At 35.8% G+C, this 22,513-nt stretch overlaps 1 protein-coding gene across 3 annotated transcripts in view; it reads left to right on the forward strand.

The window, feature by feature from the left end:
* Eps8 (EGFR pathway substrate 8, signaling adaptor) overlaps positions 1–22,513 on the forward strand; it is a 161,942-nt gene that overhangs the window by 20,586 nt on the left and 118,843 nt on the right. Inside the window, exon 2 of one of the 3 annotated variants that reach the window (XM_071610118.1) lies at positions 14,134–14,313. The exons of the other annotated variants lie outside the window; for them this stretch is intronic. The gene's annotated coding sequence lies outside the window, so the exon portion shown is untranslated. The remainder of the gene's footprint in view (positions 1–14,133; positions 14,314–22,513) is intronic. 3 annotated transcript variants of the gene reach the window in all.

The following is a 22,513-nucleotide window of genomic DNA, read 5'->3' on the forward strand; positions in this document are numbered from 1 at the left end:
GGAAATATATGACAAAGTATTTTGAACTCAAATTTAAGGTGGTATTCTCAGTAATTAATAATTTGTAACTAATACATATCAAAATTTGTGAAACTTGTTAGGCAAGTCTCATTATTTCTGCTTTTAATGTTCTTAAATCTCAATTATCTTTGTCTTTTCCTAGGATTTTTATTCAGTAGTTAATTATATAATTCAAGATAGTTTTTTTTAATTGAATATCTTCAAAACTCTTTACAACTCCAGTAGTCTATAAGACCTTGATTTTCATTTAGGTCAGTCATCAGCTACAATGGAAGGGTAGCATGATTCTAATTTCTAAGGTAAAAATTACTATTTCTTTACATTGCCCTAAATTGAGTAGAAAATTTATTAGTAAAGTAGCAACCAAAAAAATACCTTGCTTTTGTTCTCTTTTTTTATAATAAAAAATTATTATAATTTTTTTCCCACATGAATTGTTTCTACTTTGGGAAATCCTAGTGTAAAAACATATTTCCGGATAGCTTAAAACTGAGAAATGAGTATTTTGACAGTTTCTCACGGAAGGAGAGCTGTGCCTACAACTATTTCAGTCTCCTTGTTGTAGCACCCACATGTACAGAGGAGGAGATATCACAGTTTGAAGCAAGTGCTTGGTGTTGGAGGAGGTGGATGACTATGAACCTTTTTAAATGTATTGGAAAATAGGGCATTTAGTTCACTATTATGGAGAACAGAATAACAGTGTTGGTAATAAAGTACTTTTTTATGGCTTGAGAGTGACCTGATACTGGGAACTTTTGTGTCTTTCATCCAGTAAGAATATTCCTAGAGGATTTCATTTTGTACCATTCTGTCATTTAATGTCTTTGTTCTGGTGCAAGTTATTGTGTCTTTAGAACAGAAAGCTTCAAAGTAAATTTTATAGCAGAAACAATATTTTTTGGGCATAAAATGAAATTGGTGAGCAGTATTCATCAGACTTCAGTAGAACTAGCCTATTGCTCTAAAATTTAATTTCTGAAAAAGGTAGGGGCTGAACTTTAAGGTTCTCCAATATCTGATTCTCCTCCCATTTTATGCATTTCTTGTTAGCATGAATTTATTTAAAAAATTCCTTAATTTCTCCATAGCCATATAAACAGTTATTTTTTGAATAGAATATTGGAAGAAATCATGCATCCTCCTGTTCTTCACCGTGTTTGTAAGGGCCGTTAGCTATGGTCATCATTTTTCTCCATTATCATCGTTGTTACCACCACCATTGCCATTATCATCAGTATGTGTTTAAGCTCCAGAGATGCTATACTGGTTTGTAGAATTTGTGAGAAATATACAACTGAGATTCTTAAAATGTTAGACCTGGTGTTTAAGGTGAACAAATGTTATACATAGTTATGGAATTTAAGACCGATTCCTTTTGGTAGTAATGACTGAATGATTTTGGTTCATTTCAGAGAATCAAGTCAGATGTTCAAATGATCCCATCTTACATGCTGAAGCTTGAATGAAAAGCAGTTTCATTTATTTAGCTTTATAAGGGGTGTGTGTGTGTGTGTGTGTGTGTATTTTATTTAGATCAGTCATCAGCTGATTATATATATAATTTTTTTTCTTGAGCTGTTTTTTAACACTGAAATAAATCACGGTGAAGAGTGTTCATTTCTCTATTAGAATTGTATCTAAAACCAAAATACTGTTGCCAAAATACTTCAACTTTCTACAGATGATTTGAAAATCATTCTTTGGTAATATCAATTTACTACCCAATTTACTTTTCTGAAGAAGGGTTTTTACAGTTTTCATTGGATTTTTGCTATCCTTCTCCTCCCAGTAATTTCATTGTCTCATACTTTTGTTCTAAAAATTAAAAACAGAACATCTTTTTTTTCCTTACTGAAAGCTCCAGAAGAGAGCAGTTTATTAATCCTTTCTTCTTTCTTTTTTTGGGGACTTTTGTTTTATTTTTACTTATTTATTTTTTTTTCTTATTGCACTTCACTCTATAACACTTCATAGATATGGCATTTTTTCCCAAATTGAAGGTCTGTGGCAATCATGTGTCATGCAAGCCTATAGGCATCATTTTTCCAACAGCTCAGATGATCCTTAGCATTTCTTCACAGTAATTTTTAAATTAAAGTATGTGCTTTTTTAAACACAATTTTATTACATGCTTAATAGAGTACAGTATAGCGTAAATATAAATTTTATGTCCACAGAAACAAAAAAATTCCTGTGACTCCTTTTATTGTGATACTTGCTTTATTGCAACCCTCTGGAACCAAAAACCCTCTATATCTCCAAGGTACGCATGTACTCAACTTTTATCACCTTTTGACAAAATGATGACGTCAAATATAAGTTGAAGAAGAAAATCAAACAGCAACATCCTTGAAGGCAGAGGGTGGACGACCCATTTTCAGGAACCTGAAAAATAAAATTTTCTTCTCCTCCACCATGCAGTTACCAGCCTGCACTAGGTTGCCAGATAAGGATCTTTTTTTAAAAAATTTTTTTAAATTTTTTTATTAGTTGCTCAAGACAATACAATGAACTTGACATATTATACATTTGATTCCAATAGGGGAAGGGAAGAAAAAAAAAAGAGAGAGAGATAAGTTTCCATTTTGTTTTTGTCCCCCTAGCAAGGGACTTCTTTTCAAATTCCTTTTAACGCCTGACTGCACTGAGATCTGTTTGAGCAGCATGTGAAGATCACCAGCTAATATGGGGTTGAGCGCAAGTGTGGAATCACCCACCCATGTCCCTTGATGTGTGTATGAATGAGGCTTTCACTTGTAGTTCTGTTTATTGTGTTCCAGTCACTTAGAATGAAGCAACACCTCACGAGGCATTAATCTTTGGGAGAAATGCTTGTTCTATTCATCAAGATGCTCTTTCCAGATTCTTCTGATAAAGAAAGTCTAGAACACAAAGTTTTAATTTGCGAGTTAAAAATGCTTCAGAATGCTAAATATTGGCTGTTTCTTTCTTTCTGATTTCTAAGTTGATTGTGACCCTATAACTTGAAGTGCTTGTAAGTTTAATTATAACCTGGTGGGTATCATTAAATGTAGCTTAACTTCAGTTTGTAGAAAAGGATGTTTCCTGACTTATGATATAATTTAGGGCTGGAGATGTAGAGTACTTGCCTAGCATGTGTGAGGCACTGGGGATTGAATTAAATAAAATATGATTTAATGAAAAATGATTAATGGTTTACTGTTTTTAGAGACTGACATCATACTTGATATCTGTGGTGCTTAATTATAATGGTTGTAGCTATTACTTGATTTTTATTGATTTGATTATGTTAGTACCTCATTTCTCCAGTAAATGTGAGATCTTATGTTCTTACCTCAAGATGAGAGCTTAAAGGAAGAAAAGGTCAGGTTTTTAGTCAGATTATCTAAACCGAACCCCTTCTTCCAGAATTTAGCTCCACATAAGCGCTGTCATCAAACACAGACTTGACTTAGGAGATAAATTGACAAAGTACAGTTTCTCACTTCTGAGGTTTGAGTATTGCTTTATCTCACTGAAGTTCTACCAACTCCAGGATTTATAGTTACAAATCCAGAGGGAAAAAGGTCTTAAGAGGACTGTTTAACAGTTTACATAAAATCAGTCTTTGGTTCTGATAGCTTGAATCTGATATTTTGCCCTCTCCTGTTGATCCTGGGCTATTTTTAAATTTGCTTTTGCCTGGATACTTTTGAACTGTAACAGATTGTCTCTTCTAACTTTTCTGATATAATATTTTTGTATTCCAGGTTTGTATAGGTATTGTGCTGAGCAGGCTATAAATAAAAAGTACATTATGGTTTTCACAGTAGCAAGAAATCTCCTTGGGAGATAATTATTTTTTGTAGATATTTATAAAAAGTTATGAGAGCAAAAATGAGTGGAAGAGGGATGGGATGGAATTTCCTGTGTACAAAGTGATTCCAGAATTTTTTACCTTGATCTCTAAACGAGAACACTGGCTTATAGTATAGAAGAGTTTCATGAAATTTTCATACCAGGTTGAAATGGGACAGAGAAAGGAAAGTAGCCATGTAGCATGTGCATACAGACCTGTGAGGTTTTTTTTTCCCCCCTAATTTATCATCTAGTTGAAGCAACCTCATTCCCTTTATAAATGCCATTTAAAGTTGAGAATCTCTGAGTCCTTTATTTCTAGGAATAGAAGCCCCTGTTGTGAAGCCAGCATAGTCACTGTGGTGCAGGACTCCGCTCTTCTCCTGCCCCAAAGATCTATGTTGGAAGACTGAGTAATGGTGAGACTATTTCTGCATTCTGTAGTCTCCATTTAGTTTGGAATTGACCTAGATGTATCATTCTTGACTATTATATTTCTTTGCTTTTTTTTTTTTTTGATGCCAACTTGGAAAGTTAAGTGTTTGAACCTAGTTAGATATCACTAATAATCATTAGCATTACATATATGCTTTCTCTTCTATTCAGGTTTGATTATGAACTGTCTTAGAAAAAAAGAAAAAACCCTTTTCTGTATCTATAGGTCTATATATGAGAGAGATGACTTTGCATGTATGTATGTATATGGTTTCTTTTCTTTTTTTTTTGTGGTGCTGGGAATCAAATCTGGGTCCTGGCCACTGAAATATTCTCCCATCCTTAACCAAAATTTTATAAAAAGACATATTTGGAAATCTGTTTTCTCACCTAAAATTTAAAGACGACTTTAATTATAGTTTTTAGTATATAAAAATTTAATTTGTAGATGCTGGTATCTTTATTAAGGGAAAGTATTAAACACAATAGAAGGAAATTGTAGAATATCTTTATTTTACAAAATAAGTTGTGTTGAATTAGATAAAAATTTATATAAACTTTATTTGACCAGAAGTAGTTCTGCTTCCCAGTGGAATTAACAGATGTTCCTTTTAAAATTAACCAGTTAATATGTGTTTATGAGACTTACATGTTTTATCCAAATTAAATAATTATTAGCATTTTCTCACATTTGTGTTTGTCCCCCCAATAAGCATGTATACGTTTCTTTTCCCCTCTCATCATTTGATAGTAAATTGCAGACAATAAGGTACTTCACTGATATATATATCTTGTAAGAACAAGGACATAAGCACTGTTAAACTTTCACACTTGAAAATTTTAACACTGTTCAATACTATCATCCATCATGTAGGCCATTTAATCATATGAAAACTTATAACTTTTTTTGTTTGAGCCAGAATCTAATCAAGGCGAATGCATTTGCATTTGATTATCATATCTCTTTAGGACAGGCATCCTTTAATCTGTACTAGGAAATGTGGTAGCCACCAGCCAAATCTGACTCTTTAATGGAAATATGATAAAACATTATTTTCAGCAGTCACATTAGCCACATTTCAAGTGCTCACTGGCCCTTTATGACTAATGGCTACTCTGTTGGATAGCACAAACATAATATTTCCATTATCACAGAAAATTATTATTTTCTTTTTTGGTACTGAGGATTGAACCCAGGGGTGCTCAACCACTGAGCCACATCCCCAGCCCTTTTAAATATTTTATTTAGAGACAGGGTCTTGCTGAGTTATTAAGTGCCTCGCTAAGTTGCAGAGGCTGGCTTTGAACTTGCAATCCTCCTGCCTCAGCCTCCTGAGCCACTGGGATTACAAGCGTGTGCCACTGTGCCTGGCTATCACAGAAAATTCTTTTGGACAGATCTAGAATATTTTCCACTTCTTTTTGTCTTTCCTGAAATTGATGTTTTGAAGAGTTCAGGCCAGTTGTCTTGTTGAATGTTCCTCATATAGATTTGTCTTGTTTTTTCATGATTAGATTCAGGTTGTGACAGATTGTTCTTCCAAAAGATAGCTGCATTAATGTATTTAGTTTATCTCACTTTCTTTTAAAAATGTGACTGGCACTTCCTCACCTAAAAGGAGAGGTCATTGTTCCCTCCTTCTGCATGTAGGCAAGGACTTATGAAAGATGACCAATGAAGTAAGGAGGTCATGTGATGTAATGTCATGTAATGGAACCTAGCCATTATGTAGTGAGGCAAGTTCAGTGATATAAAGATACTACCCAGCACCAGTGAGGGTCTCTGCTGCCAGGCAGACATGTAAGTGCTTCCAGTTTAGGCCTAAGATACAATATAACAGATTAATGGTACCTGGTGAGGGCTGTCTGAATTCCTGACACATGGAAACTAAGAGAGCTAATAAATTATTGTTCTTCTAAACTTGTAAATTTTGGGGAATTTGTTATGCAGCAGTAAATAATTATTAGACAGGTTAAATGCTTGTGGCAAGAGTGCTATGTAAGTGATGGTGTGCATTTTCCATTGTATCATGATAGGAGGTATGCAATGTCACTATAACTGTTATTGGTGAAATTTATATACTTGGTTAAGGTGGTGGCACCTGAAGGAATGTTTGATTTTGTATAGGACAATATTCTGCCAAGTTACTTGTCAACATTTCACTCCACACAATTAAAAAAATGTTTTGTTGTTTTTCATTGATATATAGTAACTGTACTTGTTTAAGGTGTATGGGTTGATATCTCAGTACATGTGTACTATGTGTAATGATTAGATCATATAATTGGCATATCTATCTCCTAGATTTCTTTGCATTGGGAACATTCAAAATATTCTTTCCTAGCTATTTTGATATATACAGTTAATTGTTGTCAACCATAGTTATCATACTGTGCTGCATTAGAGGTTATTTCGTTTACCCATCTGTGCCCCTGTACCTATTAACCATTCTCTCTCTATCCCTCCTCCCCATATCCTTCCCAGGCTTCTATATCATTGTCTTGAGTGAATTTAAAAATGGAAACAATCATAGAAATAATTTTATTAATCTCTTCATATTGTAGCCTGATTTAATAAACATTGCTAGTTTTCCATTATGGTTACTGCTTTGAAACTGGGAATATAGAAATACATAAGGGCACTGTCTTCAAGTTATTGATTGTTTCCTTTGCTGAGAAGAAGCTTTTTAGTTTGAATCTATCCCACTTATTGATTCTTGATTAATAAATAAAAATATATATACATATACGTGTGTATGTGTATGTATATATGTATGTATATGTATGTGTATGTATATTTATTTAATTATTTTTTTGCAGTACTGGGGACATTCTAGTTGTAGTTTATGGATGGAGACTGTTAATGTGACTAGAATTCAAAGGGGTTGATTGGGTCATATATAATTTGTGTTTCAACATGATTTTGCTGAGATCTGTATTTTCTAAATGTGCCTTTGAGGTTTATATTTTTTTCCATGGTAAATGTAGACTCTTGTCTTTCTAAGACTGATTAGCACTACTTTCTGAATTATGTTTTTATACAGAATTAAAAGATAAAGATATTTTTTAAAAGCATACTTCTGTGTTAGAAGTTCTATTGGTCCTGTGTTTTAGGGATTAAAATGTATCTTTTTTTGAGTATATAAATTTATATATTTTAAAATATACCTCTGCCAAGTCCAAAGTTTCTTTTTATATAAATAAGATATACTTTGAGCTAAATGAATGTTTATGAATTAAAGATTTTATGGATACCATTTGTTGATTTTTAAAAAAAGAATACAGGGTACATTTGATATAGACTATGTTGCACCTTATATAGTTAGCACCCTAAATAGTTGTTGATTGGGTAAGTTCTATAGCAATGTGCTTTATAATTCCTGTTACTTTATTAATAAGATGTATTAACTAGTGCTTTTAAAGTTTGTTCTTCCAATAAAAACCCATAGTTTTCTTCTTGTTTGTTTATTTGGTCTGGGATAAAAAAGTAAGGAAGCATTTGTTTGTTTGTTTTATTTTCATAGTGGAAAATTTACTTAGCCTTTTCTATACCAAATGGCAGATGTATATTCTAAGTTCTCGGTAAAATGTATAATTTAAAACAAACAAGAAGGAATTAGTCCCCTGCGTATTTATTTGTTTTCTCTTTGTGGTGAAACCCTGTTGGTTAGACCAATTTGCTAATGTTACCAGGCTCCTGATATTTAATTCCTTTGTGGGGTATACAGTTTCCCTTGTTACTTTCTCTCTGATTGAATATTTAGGAACACTTTCTTCCAAGTAAGTTGTTTATAGGAAGAATCTCAGGACAGAATGAATGGATCAATTAACAATTTAGTAAAACAAATCAGAATACAACTCTTGCTAAGTACAACAATGTTACATTTTTATACCTGGGAAGTATGTTCAGTACTGCTTCATAATTTTGGGAAGATAGAGGAGTAGAGCCCTGTAGCTGGGGAAAGCACAGACCAACTATAAGTGAGTTCTGGAAAGCGTCAGATTCTAAGAGGCATGTAGGAATAGGAAGACTTGTTTCACTCTGGGAGGGTGAGGTAAATGTGAAGGAATGTGGAACCACAGTCATCCATTCCCCTTGGTATCCGTGGGGGATTGCTGTAGGAGCCCCTGCAGATACCACAGTCCACAAAGGTCAGGTTTCTTATATAAAATGATATACACACAATCTTTGTATCTTTAAATCAATCTAGATTACTTATAATATCCACCCCCTCCATTATGGGTCAGCATCCACTGTATAAAAGTTGTTATGCTATATTGTTTAGGGAATAATGATAAGAAAAAATTCAGTAATGTTCAGTATACATACAGCATTTTCTCAAAATGTATCTATATATACATGCACATATATATTTGAGTACATACATGTACATACATATGTACACATATATGTGTGTATGTATATATAGGTATAGATGTATGTATATTCCTTTTTGTTATTTATTCTAATTAGTTATAAATGATAGAAAAATGCATTTTAATTCATTGTACACAAACAGAGCACAACTTTTCATTTCTCTAGTTGTACACGATGTAGGGTCACACGACATGTGCAGTCATACGTGTAACTATGATGTTCATCTGATTCTACCATCTTTCCTATCCCCATGCTCCTCCTCCCCCTTCCCTCCCCTCCTTCTCCTCCCTCCCCTTTGTTCAATCAAAGTTCCTCCATTCTCCCCAAGTGCGTCCCCCCCCTCCATTATGGGTCAGCACCCACTTATCAGAGAGAAACATTTGGCCTTTGGCTTTTTGGGATTGGCTAAATTCACTTAGCATGATATTCTCCAACTCCATCCATTTACCGGCAAATGCCATAATTTCATTCTTTTTTAAGGCGGAGTAATATTCCATTGTGTGTATATACCAAAGTTTCTTTATCCATTCATCTGTTGAAGGGCATCTTCTGTGAACATTGATATGGCTATGTCACTACAGTATGCTGATTTTAAGTTCTTTGGGTATAGACCCGAGAAGTGGGATAGCTGGGTCAAATGGTGGTTCCAGTCCAAGTTTCCTAAGGAATCTCCATACTGCTTCCCGTAGTGGTTGCACCAATTTGCCATGCCACCAGCAGTGTACCTTTTCTTCCACATCCTCGCCAACACTTATTATTGCATGATTCTTAATAATTGCCATTCTGACTGAAGTGAGATGAAATCTTAGAGTAGTTTTGATTTACATTTCTCTAATTACTAAACAAGTGGAACATTTTTTCATATATTTTTTGATCGATTGTATATCTTCTGAGAAGTGTGTGTTCAGTTCCTTAGCTCATTTATTGGCTGGGTTATTTATTTTTTTGGTGTTAAGTTTTTTGAGTTCCTTATAGATCCTGAAGATGAGTGCTCTATCTGATGAATGTGTAGTAAAGATGTTCTCCTACTCTATGGGTACTCTCTTCAAGTTATTATTTGTTTCCTTTGCTGAGAAGAAGCTTTTTAGTTTGAATCCATCCACTTATTAATTCTTGATTAATAAATAAATAAATAAATACACACACATATACATATATATACGTGTGTATGTATATATATGTATACATGTGTATATATATTTCTTTATTTTTTGCAGTACTGGGGATTTATCCCAGGAACGTTCTACCACTGAACTACATCTCCAGCCTGTTTTATTTTTTATTTCAAGACAGGATCTCGTTAAGTTACCCAAGGTTGGCCTTGAACTTTCCGTCCTCCTGCCTCAGCCTCCCAAATCGCTGGGATTACATGTTTGTGCTGTTGTTCCTGGCTTCCCCAAATATTTTTGATCTAAGTTTGGTTGAATCTGTACATGTGGAACCTGTGGATAAATAGGGCTGACTGCCTAAGAAATGGAATAACATTGCAGAGTAAAGAGTTGAGAGAGACAGGAAGGGATCAATGGGGAAGACATCAGTGCTGGCAGACAGGAAAGAAGGGGAGGAGAGTAGGTTTGTGTTATGGTTTAAAATCGAGGTGTATCCCAAAAGCTCATGCATGAGACAACACAAGAATCTTCAACACTGAAGTGATTGGATTATGGGAGGCGTAACATAATCAGTGGGTTAATTCACTGATGTGGATTGGTAGGTAGGGTGTGACTGGAGGAAGTAGGTTACCGGGGGTGTGCCTTTGAGGTTTATATTTTTTCCATGGTGAATAGAGCTCTCTCTGCTTCCTGGTTGCCATGTCCTGAGCTTCTTTCCTTTTCCACGCCCTTCTGCCATGATGTTCTGCCTCACCTCAGGCCCAGAGCTGTGGAGTCAGTGGACCACAGGCTGATCCTCTGAAATCATGAACCAAAATAAGCTTTTCTTCTCTTAAATTCTTCTTGTCAGGTCTTTTAGTCCCAGGAATATAGAGCTAATTAAAATAGCTTGTTAAATTTTGGAGTGGAGTTGTGGATTTGGATGCTTAGGAAAGAGAGACCAGTTTATGGATTTGCTGAGCAGGGAACCCAGCAGAATCAATGTCATTGCAGGTGGTTTCTAGATGACTACTGCCAAGTGTCAAGGAGGAAGGCCTGATTTCTCAGAAACCTGAAAACAAAAGAAATGGGCAGTTAGTCTCTGAAAATTCTCTGAAAGTGTGCATCCATGTGAATGTTATCAACTATATATACCTTTGATAAATGTAATTTTTTTTTTTCTTTTGAGACAGGATCTCACCAAATTGCCCAGGCTGGCCTTGAACTTGCAATTCTTCTCTCTCAGACTTTCAAGTAACTGGGATTCCAGGCTCATGCCAAAGTTCCCAGTGATGGATGTAATTTTGATACAGCTTCTCTCCTGACATTCTTCACAGAAGATCAAGTTGACCTGACCTCTGCATGGCTTTCTGAGTGTGGGTTCATCAGGCCAGGGTGATATTGTGGTGGAGAGTAGTGATAGGGAGGAACTGTAGTTCCAAGGGCTTAGTCTTCAGAGACGGAACATCATTCCTTCCCTTTGTGCCTTGAAGAGGTGGACGAGAATATACCCAAGTGGCAGAACCGCCCAGGGAGCTTTATGATCGCTTTGGCCTTGTCATATCACATCACATCACGTCACATCACATGTGACTCAACCAGCTTACAACCCTGTTTCCAACACTTCAGAAAAAAAAAAAAAAAAGCTAATATTGTTGGAATTTCTGGTTTCTTTCATTTATTTCACTTAACATTTTTAGCTAGATTGTGTAGGCAGTTTGCTTAGAAAACACAGAGTTGGGTGTTACGGGAAAGGAGAAAAAACTCCCATTACAGAAAAAGGGTTTGAGCTATTTGGATGTCTTTATGCTGGCAGTATATGTGACTATTAGTATTTTCCTAGGATCTAAGGATGAATGAATGTCTGTTCACTTACTCCTCATTTACTACCAAGCCATGTCAACTAGCATGTCCTTAGATCAGAGCTGAATAAAACCAGAGTATGTTATTATGTGACTCACCTTCTTGAGTTTCCCCCTGTATTTCAGATTTATAATGATGTGGTATGAAGAAATTCAGGATTTCCATCCCAGCTCTTCCCTTCCCTGCCAAGCTTCTGACTTCTGCCAACTTAATCTTTCCCTTCATCTGTCTACAGTTTGGGTTTAGCTCCTTGGGCTCTCTGGGAGTTTATAGAATAGGAGTCATTTAAACTCCTTTTTTTCCCAAATGGAACAAGTGTCTTAATTGAGGTCAGGCAAACACCTAGTGTGACAGAATCTTCCCCCTCATCCTCCCTGGCACAGAGAGAGCATTCACACAGTAGAAGAATGGTGTGAAACTGTGTACCCAAACAGTGTCCACAGGGATAAAGCTAATGTCCAGTTGGATGCACAAAACAGTGACTCATTTGCCAAGCTCTGTTCTTCGGTTTGGTTCCACGCCAGATGGCAACCTAGCAGGTGACCCTTGGCTCTAGCCTTTCTTCAGCCTCCTCAGGTCTAGGATAAAATGCCCAGCTGTCCCTTACCTTGCAGGAGTGAGCCTGTGGAAACAGTAATTGCCCTCACTGTTACTTAATATTTACATAGTTTTGTTTAAGTTTGTAGCTGTAGTACTATCAGTATGATTTTACTGGTATTATGAAGCTATAAGTTACTTGGTGAAATTCAGGAATGAAATCTATTTAACACCAACTCGTCAAGAGTAAGAGCTTCTGGACTGAACACAGAGAAGAAGTGGGAAGATTTGAATTAGACTGAACTAGTGTAGTCCATGTAGTGTATATATTTTGGTTGCTAAAGGACTTTCATTGAGATTTGCATGAATTAAATAGATTAGTACCTTTTACCTTTTGGCTACTTCTTGACATCTATAGAGACAGAAATGAACATCCAAGGTCTCCTTCAGGTGGAAGTATAGCCATTTGATGATTGTTGTGCTTTTGCACCTGGATTATACTATGATGTTAGGTATGCCTCATCTAAATAATGGTCATAGTATTTATAGTTGATGTGATTTGTTTCACAGTCTCAAATATAGCTGGAGATACATGAAGAAATCAAGGAGGAATTTGGAAAAGGAAAAAAAGACCTCGTCATTTCCTAGGGCTTCCTGTGGGCAGATCTATTTCAACACTGACTTTGCCGTCTATGATTATGATACATAATTATTAATTAATTAATTAATTACTCATACAATTGCATTTTATTTAATTTTGCTTAAACATTTTTTTTTTTTGGGTAAAGTAACAGGAAAAGACCAACAACTTTATTGAGAATGTTTCTGAAACACATAAATGTTTCTAAACAAAGCTAAATTACTTTGGCATTTTGAGGGGAAATCATATTTCTGGTATGGCCTAGACTGGGTCCTTGTATACCACTGGATTTGTAGCTCAAGGATGTATTCTGATTTCTTAAGGATCTAGTTTCTGCCTGAGTCATATATCTGCAAGATGTAGTGCTATAAATAAATGAGGTTTAGCATACAAATGCCTCTTTTTCCATAATGTAACTAAAATGATGCAACTAGTATTATGAATGTCATTGGAAAAATAATGATTGTTGTTTATGGCAGTGAAATGAGATGGTGGATTCAAAAGTATTTTAAAGGTGTTAAGTAATCAATAATTAGAAAGGGGCAATACAATTATAAATTTTAACAATTAACTTTCTTATTAATCACTATCAGCATCACCATTGTTAACATCCTCACTGTTGGAGTTTAACTTCTCAGACCTATCTCTTCTATCTTCTGACCACAAAAGAGAAAGAAAATTCAAAGGAAAATCATACTCAATGGTTTTTTTGGGGAGGGAGTGGGTATTGGGGATTGAACTCAGGGGGCACTTGACCACTGAGCCACATCCCTAGCTCTGTTTTGTATTTTATTTAGAGAAGGGTCTCACTGAGTTGGCTTAGCGCCTCACTTTTGCTGAGGCTGGCTTTGACTTCAGGATCCTCCTTGTCAGCCTCCTGTCATGCTGGGATTACAGGCATGCACCACAGCGCCTGGCCCCCAATGGTTGTTTTTAATTAGAGACTTTTTTTTTTCCCCCTCAGAGAATCTGTGGCCTCAGCATGATAGCATCTCTGACTGTGGGCTTCTGACTTTCTTTCAACTCATTGTTAGGAATACTTGACTCATACTAGAAGTTCAGACCTGCTGGAGGGGCCAGCTCTGCCTGTGGGGAAAATAAGAACCTTGATTAGGAGCTTCTGTCTTGATGCCAAGGACCATTACTGCTGATTCTGTATTAATTTTGTGTCCCCGTCTGGTGGACTGGGTGTCTGTTTTGCTTGTACAATGAAATCCTCAACTGTACTGTAGATCCAGATATTGATTTCTTGTGTTGACTCTGTCTTAGCCTTAAAAACCTGCCCAGAATCCCTTAAATCTCTTTGATTTCCTAAACTTTATTGGCCTCTTGCTTCTTCCTTTCCCCAGATTTCAGCCGTGCTTGAGTCTTGGGTTTTTCATCAGCAGTCAGCTTCATATCTCTGAGTTATCGGAAGTATGGTGTATGAAGAATTTGGTAAGGACTGACACTAAGGAGAAAGAAAAGTATGGAGGAGTTGTGGAGGAGAGAGGAAGTGACATGTGAAGCATAAAAATATAAAGGGACTGGTAGGTATCTTTATTCACAAGGAATCTTGTCCTACATAACTAGTGTGGGAAATGGTTCCTGCATTTAGCTTGTCTAGCAAATACCTGTCGAATGTGTGTTTGGGGACACAGTGAATTGACTAGTTTTACTGGAGATCACTTTAACTTGAGCTTTTAAAGACTGGGGTCATTGCAAACTCATTTTTTGCTGTAGTTTTGTATATATATATTTTTTTCTGAATAAATGAATAAGTTTTGGGATTAGTGGAATTGATGCTAGAGTGCTGAAATTGATAAAGTGAAATTTTCAGTGCTGAGGTGAGCATTGTCTTTCATTGTGACAAGGAGAGAAGCAAAGGTCTGTACCTTCTCATTTATTGTCAAATGAGAGTTTTGTACTCAGTGTACTCCCGTTTAAATTGAAGGATTCAGAGAGACTGTTATTTTGATACTAAAAAGGAAGGGAAATTTTTTGTATATAAGATGCTTTTAAAAAAATTGTTCTAATTAGTTATACATGATAGTAGAATGCATTTTGACACATTGTACACAGATGGAGCACAGCCTCTCATTCTTCTGGCTGTTTGTGGTGCAGAGTCACAGACTGGTCGTATAATCATAATGTATATAGGGTCATAATGTCCATCTCATTCCACCATCCCTCCCACCCCATCACTCTCTCCCCTCCCCTCACTCCCCTCTGCCCAATCCAAAGTACCTCATTCCGCCTCCCATTATGGATCTGCTTATCAGAGAAAACATTTGGCCTTTGTTTTTTTTTTTTTTTTCATTTGGCTTGTTTCTTTTAGCATGATATTCTCTTGTTTCTAAGAGTCTCCTTTTTGAGTTAAATTCAGCATCTAAATTGGTGGATATGTTTCTGAAACATTCTTTAAAAATTGCTTATGTTAGTCAACAAGTTTATATCAGCAACATCAGAAGAATTTTTTAAATTCAAAATCCCGTAAATAAAAGCTATGAACAAAGTGATAAAAGGCAACCACAGTTAAGCAATTAGTCACTGGAGTCAGTGTTTCTAGGTGTCAGATTCACTTCTTTATGTACTCATACCTCTGGACTTCAGGTGGTCCATTTTAGACCATAATGATATACACTTTTCAAACACGACTACTTTTGTCTAGAGTATAATCCAAATAATCAAATTTGGTGATGGTAGGGAGTAATCTTGATAGATACAAGTAAAGAAATTTTTTCATTAGTTTTTATCTTCATCGAGTACATTATGGTATCAAATCACCTCAAACTGCAGTAAACATTGTTTCATATGAAAATATAACATTTTTTGTGCATGTGCATATATGTCTGTCATAGGACAGAGTGTATAGCCAGTTTTGCCAATTAGGGACTTTGCTTCTGCTAGCTTTGAACTGTAACTGGAGTTAGAATTAGGGCAGGACCATGACAAATGCACACAGAGCACCGAAGTGGCAGGTGTATCCTCTACAGGGTGGGAGATCATTGTCACTCTCAGCTCCCTGCTTTCTCTTTATCTTCATCCAAATACCCTGCAGGTTCAGAAAGAGCCTACTTCTCAAAGCAGTTGTCCTGCATCAGGAAGAAATAGAGGAAAGTTATCTGAAATCTTAGACCTAGGGGACAAAAGACAGGAGGTTTGAGGTTTCCAAAAGGTAAATATCTTAAGGAAGGAGATTCACTATATTACTATAGTCTACTAGATTTTGTTTACAAAAGGAACTAAGTGGTTGTTTTTTTTAGCTCAAAACTAAGAAACTAACCCATATTGAAAAACAGAAAAGAAGAAAATAGTCATAATCTCAAGATGTAATCACTTAATAATTTGTTTGATTTTGAAGATGAACAATATGCTGTATATTGTTTTGATGAGATTAATTTATCTTCTTTACTCCTACCACTACCATCCTCATCATTATTGACATCATCAAATGTTTATTGAGTCCTTGCTATTAGCAAGGCACAATTCCAGGAAGTGTAAAGAAGATAAATAAGTGGAAGATGTGGTTTCTTCTTTTAAGAAGATTATTTTCTATTTAGGACTGAACATATGTCCTGGAAGAAATTATAGTAAATGATTTATTCATTCAACAAATGATTATTGAGCTCTATTATGTGCCAGGAACTATGCTCAACATTTCAGAAATAACACTGAACAAGATGTAGTTTTTGCTCTTGAAGTTCCTGCCCAGGGGAAGTGATAGACAAACAAATAAAAATTTCATTAAATTATAATGTGTGAATTGTCATTGAAATGCCACAAACAGTAAGTGCAGTAGGAAGATATTACATTAAAAATATATTGAAAAACATGTTGGATGTTGTTGGAACCCCAAACAAAAATACTCTTTTTAAGTACTCATTTCTTAAGTTGATCTTCAATGAGAGCCTAAGGCATAATCTTTTTTGTTGTTGTTGTGGTGGTGGTGGCTTTGCTGGGAATTGAACCCACAGCCTTGTGCAGGCAATACAAGCACTCTACCAACTGAGCTATATCTCCAGCCCCTAAGGTATAATCTTTAATAGTCAAGTAATCAATACATTCTGTGAGCAATGAAAGTAATATTGTTCAGTTATATTAAATTCAGTTCTTCTAAGAGAGAACACTGTTATAGATCTTGAAAAATTTACATGGGCCTTAGGATTTCTTTCTTTTTTTTTTTTTAATTAGTTGCTCAAAACATTACAATGATCTTGACATATCATACATTTGATTCAAATGGGGCATGAATTCTTATTTTTCCATGTGTACAGATTGCAGGATCACATTGGTTATACAGCCACGTTTATACTTACAACCATACTAGTGTCTGTTGTATTCTGCTGCCCTTCCTATCCCCTTCCTATCCCCCCTCCCCTCCCATCACCTCTCTCTACCCCATCTACCATAACTCATTTCTCTTTCTCTCTTTTTCCCTCTTTCCCCTCACATCCTCTTATATGTAATTTTGTATAACAATGAGGGTCTCCTTCCATCTTCCGTGCAATTCCCCTTCTCTCTCCCATTCCCTCCCACCTCTCGTCCTTGTCTAATGGTAATCTTCTTAGGTTTTCTTTCTTGCGTACTTTATCTGAAATGCCTGGGCCAGAAGTGTTTCAGATTTCAGAATTTTTAGACTTTGAAATATTTGCATAAACTTTACAGGTAAAGCATCCCAGTCTGAAAATCTGAATTCTAAAATGTACTCAAATCTGAAGCTGCTCTCATCTATCAACTGTCTTAGTATTTGCTTTTGTCAAGAGTTGAAACATAACAGTGCTATTGGAACTAATCTGCTCCTCATAAAATAATGTGTTTTGACATTTAAAAATAAGCTGAGCCTTTAGGAAATGGGGAATGAGGTTGTTAACATACTAAGATACTTATTTTGTATTTGTAAGTGCATGAGGTGCTGATCTTTTGTGGTATGGAAGGAAGAGAAGAACATATCTTTTCTGGATTAGCGCGTGTCAAGGTTAGCATTCCATTATGAAAACTGGGAAAACTGGATTAGGTTTTTTTTTGGTGGGGGGTGGGTGAGGCAATGGATGTTCTCACTTCTACAAGGAGGAAATGTAAATGAAAGAGAAAAAGCATAGGTCAACTGGATTAGGGAAAATTGGATTAGGTTTTTTTTTTTTGGTGGGGGGGTGGGTGAGGCAATTGATGCTCTCACTTCTACAAGGAGGAAATGTAAATGAAAGAGAAAAAGCATAGGTCATTTATTCCTTGGATATTTTGTTATTTTTTTCCCTGCCATAAAACTTGTTATAGAATTGTATATCTAGTGTTTTAACCCAAATGGGTGTGTGTGTATATATATATATATATATATATATATATATATATATATATATATATATATATAAATATATATATTTTACTTTTATCAGATGAAAGAAGTGAGAACTTACTTGTTTATTCCTTATTGGAATTGTTCAGTTCCAGAGTGAAAAATACTAAGGGATGGGTGGAATTTCTCTGCCTGGAGATCTTTAAGAAAAGGTGTTCAGACACTTAACTACCTGAAATTGTTTGTATAGAGCTTTGCATGTCCTACTTAAAAAAAAAAAGCAAGATGTATAGAAACCCAGATTTAGAAAATGGATGTTATTGAGGATAATTCTTCCCTGTTTAATCCTATTCACTTTAATCTTCCCACTAGGTGGATTTATTTGATAATAGACAATTACTTAACATTTTGTGACTTAGGAATATTTCCTACAGACTGTCTTAATTTATATTTTTGAAACATTTTGCAGTTTTCAAACACTTACATGTTGTTATATCATTTGATCCTTGCTGGTATTATGATAGCCTCCATTTTCCTGGTAAGGCATTTGATGATTAGAAGAAATGAGATTTGACTGTAACAATAAGTTATTAGGTGGTAGGATTTGGAACAGTCCCTTTGATAAAAATTTTGTGCTTTCTTTAGTTTGTATGAGACACTTTTTTTTTTTTTTTGTGGGAGGGTACTGGGGATTGAACTCAGGGGCACTTTACCACTGAGCCACATCCCCAGCCTTATTTTGTATTTTATTTAGAGATAGGGTCTCATTGAGTTGCTTAGCATCTCGCTTTTGCTGACGCTGGCTTTGAACTCACAGTCCTTCTGTATCAACCTCCCAAGTGGCTGGGATTACAGGCAAGCCCGGCATAAGACACTATTTTTGTTCTTAAATATAACTATTTGTCCTTCTTAATATCAAAGTTACTGCAGATTCTGGAGAGATGGATGTTATCTATATACTACTGATTTTTCTTCTTGTAAGCTGATTGACCTCTGGGGAGGAGGAAAATGTCTTGGGAGCTCCTCCTGAGTTCTTATTTCTTGCCACTTTCTTACTAATACAGCTTTGAAAATGTTGACTGGGGGGTTCTTAGAGCAGTTCACAAAAATAATTTAACATAAAATTACTGCATTGGTGCTATTGGAACTAATCTGCTCCTCATAAAATAATGTGTTTTGACATTTAAAAATAAGCTGAGCCTTTAGGAAATGGGGAATGAGGTTGTTAACATACTAAGATTAAGTACTTTTGCATAACCACATTAACTATATACAATATCCACTTCAATCAGGCATTAACAAATTAGACTGCACACTTCAGAGAACCAAAATAAAATCAGTCCATTAGCTACTGAGTTCTTACTTTGGAGCCACTGCTTACACAGGTTAAGCTTTAAAGTTAATGGGGCCAAATATGCATAGCAAATAAAATCTCTAGGAAGAAAGAGGATATGTTATTGAAGTTTACTAGGTTAGGCATTGTTTATTGAGATAAGTTTGCTTTGTAGTTCTCATTTGGGAAATTTCATTTTTTCCCCCCTGAATTGCATTCGATTATGGAGAGTTTGAAAATGCCAGAAAAGGATGAAGAAGACTTTCCCTTGTTTACTCTTCTGTTGGAGGACTTTTCAGTTAAGAGGGGTGGGTTAAATCATTTTAGAAGGAGGAATTAGTGAGACAAACAGTAGCTGAGAGTAGGAAAATATGCTTTGGGGGATGATTTTAGGTGACTTTCACTAGACAGATCTTGAAGGACCATGAATTCCAGATAGGAGACGTATTGTTCATTAAGTAGGAGATTCCCAGAGCTCTGGTAATGCAGGACTCTTGTTTTCCAGGAAGCTAAATTGAGTTGCTTAGATTTGTTAGGGGAGTAATTGGGCCTGGAATTCAGTAAGCTAATGCTGCTTCTGATTATGTGACCTCCTACGTTGCCATTATCGATTCCCAGAGAGGCAGCAAGGGAAAAGTTGGGCCTCAGAAAAAGAGGATTGGTTAGAAGTGGAAGTTATTTGAAGTAGGAAGATCTGATGTACTTATTTTAACAATCCAGGCATGAGGTGATGGGGAGTGAGATAAGGAGGAGGGGGAGGCAATGCTAGAATGACAAGGAGAAAGGAAGCCTCATGAGAAACTTTGAAGGGTCAACTTGTGGGGAAGATCAGGTTCTATTTGGAATAAACTAGAACATCAAAAAGAAATGTTTTTTTTAGGCAGATAGCAGCCTGGGTCTGACATTCTACTTGTTCACTTATACATGTGGTTGGGATAGACTAGAAGGAAAGCAAGCAGTAAAGGACCAATCCCTCCACCTGCTATTATTGAGGGCAGCTGAACTCCAGAGAATCTCTGCACAGCTGCTGCTTCAAGAAAGAATTAATTATTTATTATATGTGTCACCAAATGAGACATCTGGTTAAGAGACTGGTGTAGACAGGTTCACTTCAAAAAGACCTTTACTGACCCTATTGTATAACTGTGTGATGCTTCTTTTTCTCCAATAAAAAGTATTAGTTGAAGGTGAAACATCAGGTAAAACATATGTGTTACAGTAAATGGTGTCACCCTTGAGTCATTGCCACAGTGGCTTGGTGAGGCTTTATGGCATGACAGCATTTATTGCATGATGGTAATTCAACTTAATAATGAAACCAGTTTATGTATTTGCCCTGGTCATTCATCATTTGTTGTTTTAAACTTCTATGTATGGGGGAAACCAAATATAAAAGCTGTGGATGTTTCTATCAGAGGTGGAGAACCTAAGCTATTCTCTTTATGGTCTATGACAATTCAAAAATTGGGGACCGTGATGTTACTTACCCTCTCTTTGTGTATTTGTAAAAATTTGAAGGAGGATAATGAGAGCTTTGTATTTTGCTAGCTCACCTGATAGAAGTGATCTCTTTTTCTATGGGTTACAGGATCTTTTTGGGGGGTGAGATACATAGAGCTTTTCTAATGCAGAGGTAATACATGGTTTCCACGTCAAAGCCCACTTTATAAATTAGTAGTTGCTGTTTGGAGCACTGTTGAGGATTTCCACACTTGAGGTTCAGCATTAAAGAGTGTAACAATCAGTATTGATGTTCTTTATGGCTCTTGGAATGGGGAGTGGCCCTGCAAATGCCAGGTATTTGATGACCTGACCTGATCTATTCTGTCCTTTTGTTTCTCAGATGAGGAAACTGAAGTTTGTTGAATGATTAACTTAGCTTGTAATGAGCAGTGAGGTGGGTTTAAAGCTGTTCATTTAAAACCAGTTCTCTGAAACAGGAAGAGTTTTCCCTCTATAAATAATGTTGGAAACAGTGGATAGTTGAGTGTTCAGTTGAGTCCACAAAAGAATTTTTAAAATATTTACTTATACTCTCCATTACTGCCCAGTGTACTTATATGTGTGGTTGTTGACCTTCCCCTATCCTAAATATCTCTATTTACAAATGGAGTATGACAACAGCATTTGTCATACTGTTGTAATTATCTTCTCCAATTTGAAAACAGCCTTCATCACTGAGTAGCCATATGCGAATTAGCAAGTGGTTAAAATCCCCATGTTTCAATTTTCTCACCTCTAATATAAGATGGTATTATTATTAACCTCCAAGAATTTGTTGTAAGAACTAAATTATTAAGCATGTAAAACACTTAAAAAAAGAGCCTCTCATTTAAGAGTCTACCACTTAAAACGAGACAAGTGAACCCTTTTGAACATGCGAACCCTTTTGAACAGCATTCTAAGCAGCAAATATCTGCTACCAACTTGTCAAATATTAGCTGTTGTTGTTCTGGTCAGTTTTACTCACTAGTCTATTTCTGGTTTGTCATAGTATGCATGCACCTAGAACAGTGTCTGCACTCAATTGATTACTTTCAGGACTAGTTAAATGAGGAGGAAGCAGAAGAATTTATTTATTTATTTATTTTTATGTGGTGTTAAGGATCGAACCCGGTGCCTCACACATGCTATGCAAGCACTCTACCACATCCCCAGCTCCATCATCTTTTTTTTTTTTTTTAAACACAATACCTTTATTTATTTATTTTTTTTATGTGGTGCTGAGGATTGAACTCGGTGCCTCGTGCATACTAGGCGAGCACTCTACCACTGAGCCATAACTCCAGCCCCCCACACCATGTTAACTTTTCCTTTTTTGTTACCGGTCCACATTAATGTGTTTTACCTAATGCTTGTGGACAAAATGATGCACGAACTGTGAATCTTTTAATTTTCCTTCAGGGGAGGTATTATTATTTTTATTTTACAGACATGGAAATTGAAGTTCAGAATAGTTAATAAGTACCTTTCTTAAAGTCACGAAGTAATCTACAGAGCTGAGATTTAATGGGGAAAACCAATTTTATTCCTTAGCTCATCCTGTTTCCACCGGCATTAATGAAAATTTCAGTGTCATGACATCTGTGTTTTGGTAGCAGCTTTGTACTTCAGGAACTTC

Source organism: Marmota flaviventris, chromosome 3 (assembly GCF_047511675.1).
Source record: "Marmota flaviventris isolate mMarFla1 chromosome 3, mMarFla1.hap1, whole genome shotgun sequence".
NCBI classification, from domain to species: Eukaryota; Metazoa; Chordata; class Mammalia; order Rodentia; family Sciuridae; genus Marmota; species Marmota flaviventris.